Genomic DNA, 12,873 nt, shown 5'->3' with positions numbered 1-12,873 from the left:
ATACACAAAATCTTTAGAAAGAATGAGAACAACCTAGTGAACAAAGCATGTACATACATATGCTGATTCAAAACTGAATGGCTTTTTCTGAGCTGGTAATGGCGCCAAAGAATATTTCAACTGATCAGAAAGTAATCTATCAAAATAGTTTTAGACTATATTTTAAAGCAATTTAAAACCTGGCAGTTTGACTAGAAGCAAGTTTGTCTGGAAGCTTTGAAAAAATGCCACAGCACCTAAAATCTGAAAGGACAGTGAACAGTTGAGAACAATAAAAAGAAAGGTGTAAGGTAGGTGGGCCCCAAACTGAAATGTCTCAAGGCAGAAAAGCAAAATAGCCAGTGGACTAAGATGCAAGGAGCTAAGGGAAAATGGGGAGAAATTTGGATAATATTTTGGAGCTACATATATACATACATTTGGGCTTGACGATTCCAAGGCCTGAGTTAAAATTGCTGGAAGAAACATTAACAATCTTAGGTATGCAAATGATACCACTCTGATGGCCGAAAGTGAGGAATAATAATAATAATAATAATAATAATAATAATAAAACTTTATTTATACCCCGCCACCATCTCCCCAACGGGGACTCGGGGCGGCTCACATGGGGCCATGCCCAAGACAATACAATAAACAAAATATAAAAACAACATATCAAAATACAATTAAACAATACAAGAATAACACTACACAGTACAGAACAAAATCAAAGCAAAACGTAGCATAACATAACAAGGGCGGGCCGCATGGACACAAAGTTAAAAACTCGGGGTAAGAAGAGATAAGAATAAAACCATGGGGAACAGGGGTCTAAAGGATAGATGTTGGGGGGAGAAACAAAGGAGGTATATACAGTTACAGAGGAATATATATGTATATACAGAGGTATATACAGAGGAAGAGCTGAGGAGCCTTATTACCAAGGTGAAAGAAGAAAGTGCAAAAGCTGGGTTGCAGTTAAACATCAAAAAAACCAAGATTATGCCAACCAGACTGATTGATAACTGGTAAATAGAGGGAGAAAACGTGGAGGCAGTGACAGGCTTTATATTTCTAGGTGCGAAGATCACTGCAGATGCAGACTGCAGCCAGGAAATCAGAAGACATTTACTTCTTGGGCAATGGCCAACCTTGATAAAATAGTGAAGAGCAAGACATCACACTGGCCATGAAGGTCCACATAGTGAAAGCAATGGTATTCCCCATAGTAACCCATGGTTGCGAGACCTGGACCATAAGGAAGGCTGAGCAAAAGAAGATATATGCTTTTGAACTCTGGTGCTGGAGGAAAATCCTGAGAGTGCCTTGGACCGCAAGAAGATCCAACCAGTCCATCCTCCAGGAAATAATGCCCGGCTGCTCACTGGAGGGAAGGATACTAGAGGCAAAGCTGAAGTATTTTGGCCACATCATGAGAAGACAGGAAAGCTTGGAAAAGATCGTGATGCTGGGGAAAATGGAAGGAAAAAGGAAGAGAGGCCGACCAAGGGCGAGATGGATGGACAGTATCCTTGAAGTGACTGGCTTGACCTTGAAGGAACTGGAGGTGACTACAGCCGACAGGGAGCTCTGGTGTGGACTGGTCCATGAGGTCACAAAGAGTCGGAAATGACTATGCAATTGAGCAGCAGAGCAGCACATACTGGAAAAATGAGGAGTCCTCGAGACAGAGTGGGATAAAACCAAATAACCATATATAAGGACAAAGCAGGATTTTTCAGAAAAGAAGTATGGAGGGGGGCAAACCTGGGATGTTTGAAACAGTGAACCAAAGTCCAAAGGAAGCCCAAGTCCAAAACATACATCTGTATGCCTGCTGGTATCATAGAGCTGCAACATCTGCCATCCTCGAGGATTGTCTGTGCTTGCTGGGCCTGTGAGGAAATGAAGTACAACTTCTGTTTTTCAACATAGAAGTTAAATCTTGTTGAGGGAGTTCTTCCATTAGAGGCTTCCATTGTGATTGGGCAACCTTAAGAGGACAACAAGTGAATAACCCATGATTTGCCTGCAGGCACCCAGTGTAAAGCTTCACTGCTTTCCCTTTTTTTAAAAAAAAGGCTTTTGCAAAGGCATCTGCATATGAAGGATAGCAGCCACTGTACCCAAGAGGCTAGCACTTCCTCCTAGCTTTTGCTCTCAGTGCCACTAAATAAAATAAATCTTAATCAGTTCCAAAACTTCCAAGCTCTTTCATTATTGAAGTCAACTTGTTAAAGGTTTTCCCACCCTCCCTTGTATATCAGACTATGAAAGCAGTATTAATTTTGAAAAATAACAAATATGTGGAAAATTAAAATTAAAATAGAGGATTGAAAGACTCCTCCCACACATTTTATTGAAAGAGAACATTTTAATGGGATCTGCAGGGCATTCATCATAAAAGCATATGAAAGCTCCACTCCAGGGGCATAATTTTAACTTAGGCAGTTTGTGAGGGAAGAAATGGCTTGATAGGTTGAAAACTTAACTCACTGTATGATTGCTTTTGACACAAAGAACCTTTTTATTGGGCTACACATCATGCTGCCAGGCAGTAGTTCATTTAACCCACTGAGGGTAATCATACATACTTAAAATTAGGTGGGCTCCCTAATTCAAAAGAAACCTTTAAGAAAGAACAGAAATAAAACAACTTTGTAGAGTGGAATGCTTCAGTATCTGAGCATTTAGAGCATCACCATAATCCTCCTTATTGGTCCCAGATGACTCACTGACCTTGTCAACTCATTCAAATGGTGCAACACTCTCAGAAGAGGGTTTCATTTGTCCAGCACAAAACATTGGGGCACTAAAACCATTCCCTTAAAAAATTAACTTGTCCTAACATGGTGCCTACTTCATTTAAAATAGTTGCAAGATAAAAGAAGTCAGTTTCATTTGTTACCAGGACCTTTTGATATTTTTTTTACAGTGTAAAATAACCAGTGTGTGTTTTCATTTTTGATTGCAATTCACATTTAAGATCAATCCACACTACATGGTTGTGTCAGTTTCATATCACTTTGTACAGTTGAAGAAATCCTATGATTTTCTGTTACAAAGCTCTATTTCAGTACCCTGAATTATAGTTCCAAAAGTATCCTGAGTACTCTGGTGTCGCTCGAAGAGAAAAGTAATTCAAGAAATTCAAGAGCAGCAAATCTTTGGACACCTAGGATAGTGTTGGAACAATTAAAATGTTAATTGTTAGAAATGTAGGTGTGCTACACTATACAGTTACAGCAGCTTAATGCTATGTCATTGTTCTATGCTAAGGAATCCTACGATTTGCAGCTTAAAGCAGAATACTGAATTCCATACTAGAGAACTCCAAATTACATGAATGAATTCCTGGGAAAAGGGATTGAAGATTAAATTAAAGCACACTGTAAAAGAGATAAACATCTAAATGCTGGTATACTCTTGATACACTCTGGCATATACAGTATGTCTGTCATACCTGAAGGACCTACAACTAATAAAATAATTATCTCTAAGAATTTATTAGATCTCTAGGAATAGTATAGATCCTCTAGGACAATTTTAGGGTAACTTCTGACAGAAACCATTCTTTTTAGTAGGGTATCAATTATCCACAGTTCAAGAACATATCCCTTGCAGATAGAGAGACTGGACTGTAATCTATCATAATTATCACCACTGTCATCTTCAGTATTTCGATTTAATAGATCCCTTTTTTCCTAGGAAATGGGATACAAAACATTTCATAATCACTGACCATACTGACTAAGCTTGATGCAAATTGTGGCCTACCTTCATGTAAAAGATCACAAATTCTCCACCCATGTTTCATATGAAATTTCATCTCCAAAAAGGTGGCTTCTAGCATCCTATCACACAACAATGTTAAATTTTATTTTTGAATTTAAACCAGTTCGCAAACATATGTGCTGACACTGAACACAACTGCTTGGAAATAGTATATTCCACAAGAAGCCATTGAACATCAGTTGTTTTATTCCCAAATAGTCTTCATTAACTGAATCCTTTTGTGGATCACATGGTGAAACTCATTAAATTAAGACATTGAATAGAAAATGTATTTTTTTTCTTAAAAAAGTAATTATACAATTATTTCTGTAAGTGCTTCCAAACTAAGTGAAGCTGAATTAACAAGTCATGGCTTGGGTGAGTATAAACATGAACATTTTTGTTCAGGTCCATTTGTTTTCATTGGATAGTCATAGCCCATCCTATAATGTAATTGTGTATGGCATTTTTACATAATCCTTTTATGAATCTTTAAATTTGGCAGATGAGGAGAGCTGGTATGCATTTTATAGAACTATTAACATTTTGAATTCCCATCAAGTTAAAAATTGCTTGCTGTCCTCTTGATTGTGACATTTGTAACACTGCAGTAGTCACAAAATCCAGAGCCAGAGCATTCTGTTTGATATTCCTACCAAAAGGGGCCACTCATATTCCCTTCTAGCTGCCATCACAATGACTCTTCTCCATACTATTGTATTCCTTGCTGTAATGCTAAAACACTCACTCATTGACAGCATGTCTCTTTCAGACAGTGATCCAGGTCCTGCCATCTTGTTGTTGAAACACCTATTGCTTTAATGTACTTGCAGTCAAGCTTCAGCTGCCCCAAACTGATGAGCTGTGACCCAAAATAGTCTTTCTCTCTTCTGATGGCAGTAGTGATGTCAAGTGAAACTCCACTGAAGTGCAGTTTAATAGACTTGGTTTAGCAATACGCTGCAGTTGTTTGTGGTGGGCTTTGTTTTGAGCAAATGTGTCTCCTCAGAAAGTTTTTTCATAGAATCATAGAAGCATAGAATAATAAAGTTGGAAGAGATCTCATGGACCATCCAGTCCAACCCCCTGCCAAGAAACAGGAAATCACATTCAAAGTACCCCAACAGATGGCCATCCAGCCTCTGCTTAAAAGCCTCCAAAGAAGGAGCCTCCACCACAGTCCGGGACAGAGAGTTCCATTGCCGAACAGCTCTCACAGTGAGGAAGTACTTCCTGATGTTCAGGCGAAATCTCCTTTCCTGTAGTTTAAAGCCATTGTTCCGCATCCTAGTCTCCAGGGCAGCAGAAAACAAGCTTGCTCCCTCCTCTCTATGACTTCCCCTCACATATTTATACATGGCTATTTTCTCTTCTGGTGAGCTAATGATACATGTGGTAAGCCAGTCAGTCCTCAGTATAGAGGTCCACTCATGGTATATTCTAGTGCATGGGTGATCAGTTTTGCAAATGAACATTTGGGGAGGGAGTCAGCTTCTTTTCTGATCTTCCAGGGAAGAGAATATGGAGCACTGGATTTAAAATATAGGGAAAGAGATTCCACCTAAATATTAAGAAAAACTTCCCAACAGTAAGAACTGTTTGACAGTGGAATATGAAGCCTTGTACTGTGGTGTTTCCTTATTATTGCTATTTATTTATTTATTTATTTCTATCCCGCTTTTCTCTTGAGACAGGACTCAAAGCGGTGAACAGCAGATAAAAGCAAAAATACATAACATACAATAAAATGAACAACACCATCATAAAGAAACATACCTAAAAAAATAAACAATTATAAAAACCTAACATGACATAATTAGCAACTAGCACAACATAATTAAACAACAATAAATTAATATCCCATCTGATATCAATTCATTTAGGCTGTAGTCAGGTCCATTTCCAGAGGTCCAATCTGATTCATCCATTGTATACAATACATCAGACTTTTCTTTTCTTTTTTAATTTTTTTTTTATTGAAGTTTCAAAATTATACAGTGGTAAAGGAAAAATGGGGGGGGGTGAAGATAAACTAGAGGGCAAGAATAAGGATAACTTGGGGAGCTGAAACTAAATTGCTTCGAGGTAAGAAGTAAAGAAGAAGAAAAAAAGGGGGGGTGGTTGTGGGGGATGATATGGGAGAAGGCCCTAACCAGTGAGGGGGGGGGAGAGGGGGGGAGTGACTTCCAATCAGTTAACTTCCATCTTCCTGACATATTGATTACTTCATCTCGACATGTCTTGAATGTATTCTTCGAGGAGCGTCCAGTTTGTCTCCTTAATTGGTCTTCCAGTTGATTTTTTCATCAAAAAGGTCAATCTATCCATATTTTTAATGTCCATTAATTTCTCCAGCCAAGATTCTTTAGTGAGGTTTTTCTTCTCCTTCCAATTTCTTGCTATCACGAGTCTGGCCGCTGTTAAAGCGTAAGTGAAAACTCTCTCCTTGTTACCTTTTTCTTTCTCTGGCATAGTCTTTTTCTCTTCTTTAGGGTTATATAGACCTAATAGGTAATATTCCGGTTTACATTCAAATTCTAGTTTTAATATCTTTTTACATTCTTTGTGGATTATTTTCCAGAATTTTTTAATTTCTTTACAGTTCCACCACATGTGGAAGTATGACCCCACTTGTTCTCTACAGTGCCAACACCTATTGTCCTTGTCTTTATACATATGTCCTAGTTTTTTGGGTGTTAAGTACCATCTATGTATTGTTTTTTGCCAATTTTCTTTTAAGTCTGTCGAATAACATAATTTAATCTTTTTGTTCCATATATCGTTCCATTCATCTATGGTTATCGGCCTTCCTATATTTCTGGACCATTTTGTCATTGACTCTTTAACAATTTCTGTTTCTGTATTCCACTCTAATAGTTTATTGTATATGATTGTTATAATTTTCTTTTCCCTTTTAAGTAAATTATCCCAGAACGTGGTAGTCGTACTAAAACCTATCATTTTATATTTTTTATAGTGTTCTTTTAGTTGATAATATTGTAGCCATGTAATATTTTCATAATCTCTTTTAATTTCCTCCCATTCTTTCATAGGGGGTGTGGATCCTCTTGTCTCTGTTTTTTTTTTATTATTTCAGAGTATATTGGCCATTTTTGCCAGCCGAGCAATCTTCGTTGTGTTGCTTCTAAAGGTGACAGCCAAAACGGTGTTTTCTCATATAGGAATCTTTTGTATTTTAGCCAAGTTACAATTAGGGCTGATCTAATAAAATGGTTTCCAAATTGTTTATCTATTTTAATTTTATCCTGCCACAAATACCCATGCCACCCCCACCTCAAACCATATCCTTCTAATGTTAGTGTTTTTATTTTCTTCAATCTTACCCAATCCGTTACCCATTCTAGGACACATGCCTCATGATATAACTGTAAATTAGGGAGGCCGAAGCCTCCTCTTTCTTTTGGGGTTGTCATCGTTGCATATCTGATTCTTGGTTTTTTATTGTTCCATATAAATTTATTTATTACCCGGTTCCAATCGTTAAATAGTTTTTTGCCTCTGACAATGGGAATGTTACGAAATAGGTATAGCAGTTTGGGCAAGACATTCATTTTAATCACAGCTATCCTCCCCAATAAAGAAATATTTAAGTTCTTCCAATTCTCTAAGTCTTTTACTATCTCTTTCCATTTTGCTCCATAATTGAGCTCTAATATTTGATTATTTCTGTTACCAATCCAAATTCCTAAATATTTAAATTTCCTCACAATTTTTAAGCCCGTAATATCTTCCAATATTCTTTGGCTTCTATCTGACATATTTTTAGTTAATATTGTTGATTTTTCCTTATTAATATTAAAACCTGCCACAGTCCCAAACTTCTCTATTATCTCTAACCAGTCTGTTATACTGTCTTTTGGATTTTCTATTATACATATCACGTCATCAGCAAATGCTCGTACCTTTACCTCTTGTTTTTCTATTTTGATGCCCTTTAATTTTTCCTCTTTTCTAATTGCTCTCAAGAGAATTTCCAGAGTAAATATGAAAATTAGGGGGGACATTGGGCATCCTTGTCTTGTTCCTTTTTTAATTTCAAATTCTTCCATGAGTAAGCCATTGATTTTAATTTTTGCATATTGTTTTTCATAAATTGCATTTATTCCCTTTTGAAATTTATTACCCATATCCAATTCATTAAATAAAATTTTTAAAAAATCCCAATTTACCTTGTCAAACACTTTCTCAGCATCTAGTGCTAAGAAACCCGCTTCTTTTTGGTGATTTTGTTCAAAATATTCAATAGCATCAATAATTATCCGAATGTTATCTTTTGTACTTCGATTGGGGAGGAAGCCAGCTTGGTCTTCTCCGATCCATGTATTTAGGAATTTTGTAAATCTTTCTGCTAATATTTTAGTATAAATTTTATAATCGCTATTTAATAATGAAATAGGTCGGTAATTTTTTACATTACTTGGATCGGTACCATCCTTATGTAATAGAATAATTTTGGCTTTTTTCCACGAGTCAGGGATTTTCCCCTCACTAAGGGCTTCATTCATAATCTTCTTTAGAAATTTCATTACTATTTCTTGGTCAATTTTATAGAAACCGGCTGAGAAGCCATCTGGGCCAGGGGCTTTATCCGAATTTAATTTTTTAATGGCATTTTTAATTTCCTCTTTTGTAATTTCTTTATTTAAATTTAGTCTTTGATCATCTGCGATTTTTGGTAGCTTTTGTTTACATATATATTCTGTTATGTCCTCTAAACTGCTTTCATCTTTTTCATATAATTTTTTGTAAAATTTCTCAAATTCCATCTTTATTTCATCATCTGTAAAAACATCTTTTTCGTTTGTTTTAATTTTTATTATTTGCTGTCTATTTTTTTTCTTTCTTATTATCCTGACAAGCCATTTCCTTGGCTTGTTAGCGTTTTCAAATTGATTTTGCCTTGTCCATTTTAATTGATTGGCTAGAGTCTCTAATTGCAGATTCGTTTTCTCTTTTTGTAGGAATTTTAATTTTGTTGATATTTTACCTATGTCTGGGTTTAGTTTCAATTTCTTTTCCAATTCTTCAATTTCCCTCTGGATTTCTTGCAGTTTCTGGTTTTTAAGCCTATTTTTTCTTGCTTTTTGTTGTATAAAATACCCTCTTGCATAAGCCTTATAGGCATCCCAGATTATTTGCGGGCTGGTGTTTTGGTTGTCATTTAATAAAAAATATTCTTTCGTCATTTGTTTTATTCTCTCAATGTCATGTTCCTGTTTGATCATATTGCTGTCTAACCTCCAGCACTTATTCGGCTTACTCTTATTAATAAACATTTCTATTGGACAGTGGTCCGATAAATCCCTCGCTAATATTTTTATTTCATTTATTTTAGGCATTAAACTTCTCGATACCCAGATCATATCTATTCTAGTCCATAACTTGTGCCTGTTTGAATAATAAGTATAATCTCTTTGGTTAGGATTTTTAATTCTCCAAGTGTCATATAGGTTGAATTCTTCTATTAGTTGGAGGAAATTTTTTGGGAGGGTTTTATTTTCCATCTTTTTATTTTTGCTTTTTGATACTGATTTATCTAAACTATTATTTATAACTCCATTGAAATCTCCCAATATAATCCAGTGATCTACTTCTACTTGATTTAACATAGCCCTTAGTGATTTGACGAATTTGCGCTTCGGTCCATTCGGCATATAAACATTACATATTAATATAGTTTCCTGACCAATTAATATTTTAGCTGCAATGATTCTTCCCTCTTGGTCTTTAAATTCCTCTGTTGGTTTTAATTTTTCATCTATATATAGTGTAACTCCCCTTTTTTATATATATCTAAAGAGTGGAATGCAGTACCTAATTTTGTATTATTTAAATGATTAATATGTTTATTAGCAATACGTGTTTCCTGCAAAGCTGTGATCTCATATTTATTTTTAATTAAATAGTTAAATAGCCTTCTTTTTTAATTTGGGAATTTAAACCATTGATATTGTTCGAAAAAATCTTTATTGAGTTTAAAAAATTACTCATGTGCAGCTGCATCACTCGTTACTTCCTCCTCCTCTTCCAACACTTCCTCCGATTCATTGTCATTAAACAGGGACGTCTGCATCTCCTTTGGTGAGTCATGTCTTCTTTTCTTTGGTTGTTTTGGATTCTTCTCTAAACTTGATGGTTGTAGTTTAGATTTTTGAGATAAGTCCTTTTTTAACTTTCTATAAAATTCGTCAGCTTTTTCTTCCGATTTTATCCAAACCTTCTCTTCTTTGTAGGTCAACATCAGGCCCTCCTGCCTCTCCCATCTGAATCTGATTTGCAAACGTTTTAACTCGTCCGTTAAAAAGAAATATTTCCTACGATTGTTCAGAGTTGATTGGGGAAATTCTTTATAGATCATAATTTTCTTTTCCTTGTATGTAATCGGGTTCGATTTGGACCTCCTAAATATTTCTTCCCTTGTGGAGCATTTGACCAGATGTACAATTGTGTCTCTGTCCACCTTATTTTTTTTGGCGTAGTTTGTATAGATTCTGTGGGCTGTATCTATTTGACCTGTGGCCTCCTCTTCAGAGCAGTTCATTATTTTTGCTATTATTTGCGCGGTGACTTGTTTAATGTTTTCTTTTGGATCTTCAAGTATATTTCTGAATCTTAGTTGATAGTCTGTTTCATTTCGTTCTAGCTTCTCTTGTATCTTCTCTAATTTGGCATTTTTAAATTCCATCGCATCAATTTTTTTTTGTAATTTCATCTGTATTTTCTCCGATTTGTTATTTTGTGATTTTAATTCAGAAATCTCTTGAGCATTATTTAAAACTTCTGATTTGATCATTATTATCTCCTCTTTGATTTCTCTCTTAAGATCTGCCATATCTTCTTGTATTTGTTTTTGTTGTATATCCTGTTTAGTAGCAATTTCATGTACTTCTTTCTGGAGGAGATCTTGTTTAGCTGAAATATTCTGTAATTCTCGTAGCGGTTCCCTCCAATACATCAGACTTTTCAATGTTTTTATACTCCTTCAGGGAAAGCCTGTTTCCACAGCAATGTTTTTACTTGATTCCTGAAGGATAGCCAGGACAGAGCCATTCTAAATTCATTAAGAAGGATGTTCCAGAGCCACAGGGTTACATAAGCTGGACCTGAGCCATTCAGGTTTTTACAGGCTAAAGTCAGCACTTTGAATTGTGCCCTGAAACAAACTGATAGCTAGTGGAGTTGTTTTAACAGGGGTGGTTCGTTATCTATACCCAGCTCCTGTAAGTAATCTGGATGCTGATCTTTGAACCAGTTGGAGTTTCCAAATGCTTTTCTGGGGCAGCCCCATGTAGAGTGTGTTGAAGTAGTCCAATCTGGATGTAACCAAGGTGTGCACCACCATGGCCAGATCAGGCTTTTCAAGGTACAGGCACAGCTGGCACACAAGCTTTAACTGTGAAAAGGCCCTCCCAGTCACCACCAGCATCTGGGCCTCCAGGGTCAGCGCTGAGTCCAGAAGACCCCCAAACTGCAGACCTGTGACTTTTGGGGGAGTGTGACCCTGTCCAGCACAGGTTGCAATCCTATATCCTGATTGGCCCTACGATTGGCCAGGAGTACCTATTTCTTGGCAGGATACAGTTTCCTTTGGAGGCCTTCAAACGAGAAGATGAATGGCCATCTTTGACTGTGTATTCCTTCATGGTAGGAGATTGAATGATTTTTCCAACTCTATGATTCTATCTTTAATTTACTAGTCATCATTATATGTGATCACTCATGGCTGAATATGATTGTCTTCCAAGAGCAGAGTCTTGGTGGTGGGCCTGTAAGTGACTGTGGAGACCTATTCTGGATTCATATGGCCTTTCACAATGAAGACATAGATTTCCAGGTGGAAGGCAGTCATGACAAGGATTTGCTTGGCACTTCTTCCTCTTGGCATGTTTCTCTCTTTCACCTTCTATTTATGCCTCTTCAAAATCCATAGCACCATTGATAAAACTAACCTTCATTTACAACTCTTGAGCACCAGGGCTTCCCAGTTCTTGGTGTTTGTACTACATTTTTTAAGATTAGCTTTAGGACATTCTGAAATCTCTTTTCTTGTCTACTACTACTAATAATAATAACTTTATTTTTGTATCCTGCCTCTATCTCCCTGAGGGCTTAATAAAAGAAATTACACTGGAAATCCCAATATAAACTTATCTTCTTATCTTTCCAGCAATCTTCCATGCCGCCCAAAATACCAACATGGGGATGGGGGGAATAGTTTCAAGGAAAACTGGGGATGTTCCTCTCCCAACTCTAATTAATTTTCTTTGCTGTTCAGTTAAGTGAAGCACACCCTTACATTTTATTCCACATAGGAATGGAAGTTTCCTTTTAATACACTTTCACACAAGGATTATTAGTAATCCTTGTTTTTTAAGACTGGGAAAATAAAACCTTTGAGCTGATACATCAACCCATTTCAAAATTATGATTAAGGTGGGTCTCCATTTCATTTTGTAATGAATGTGTACATCCTATTAAATCTCGCTCTCTTATAAATGCACACACTTATTATATTTGTTAATAGTGTGGTTTGATCAAAGGATGAGACATTAGAAATGGTGGAGGGGAGCAATTCCAACCACTTACTGCTGTGTTAGTTTTCAATGCACAGATAATTTTCAAGATTCAAGCTAGCATTCAAAAATATGGCCTATAGACACCTGCCTACTTCTATCTTGCATCCATTCCACCATATCATTCTCCCATTATTTGACTCTGCCTCTGTGGACTGTGTCATGACTTCCGTACTCCACAGCCCAGCGATAGCACAGAATCTACTGAATTTTGAGATATGGTATCTCCTACCTTCTGTCCCATTTCAGCTCATGCACTACAATAAGAAGGGAATTGTATTCATAACTGGTGTCAGTGCAGCTGGTGTTTGCCAACAATAATTTGATTTAAAACTAAGAAGGGGTTGGGAAACAGACAGTCAAGGTGTAAGTAGCTTCCAGCCTAGCTGAATTTATCTGTGAATGGCTAGTGATTTTGAAAACGACCCAGGAACCCTATATAATCACTTAAGTTTTATACAGTAATCTAAAGATAATGGATTGATAACACCTTTTTTCCTTTTTAGCATTATAATACATTGCA

The sequence above is a fragment of the Anolis carolinensis genome, chromosome 1 (genome assembly GCF_035594765.1).
Source record: "Anolis carolinensis isolate JA03-04 chromosome 1, rAnoCar3.1.pri, whole genome shotgun sequence".
Classification (NCBI taxonomy): Eukaryota; Metazoa; Chordata; class Lepidosauria; order Squamata; family Dactyloidae; genus Anolis; species Anolis carolinensis.
This window is presented reverse-complemented; position numbering follows the sequence as displayed.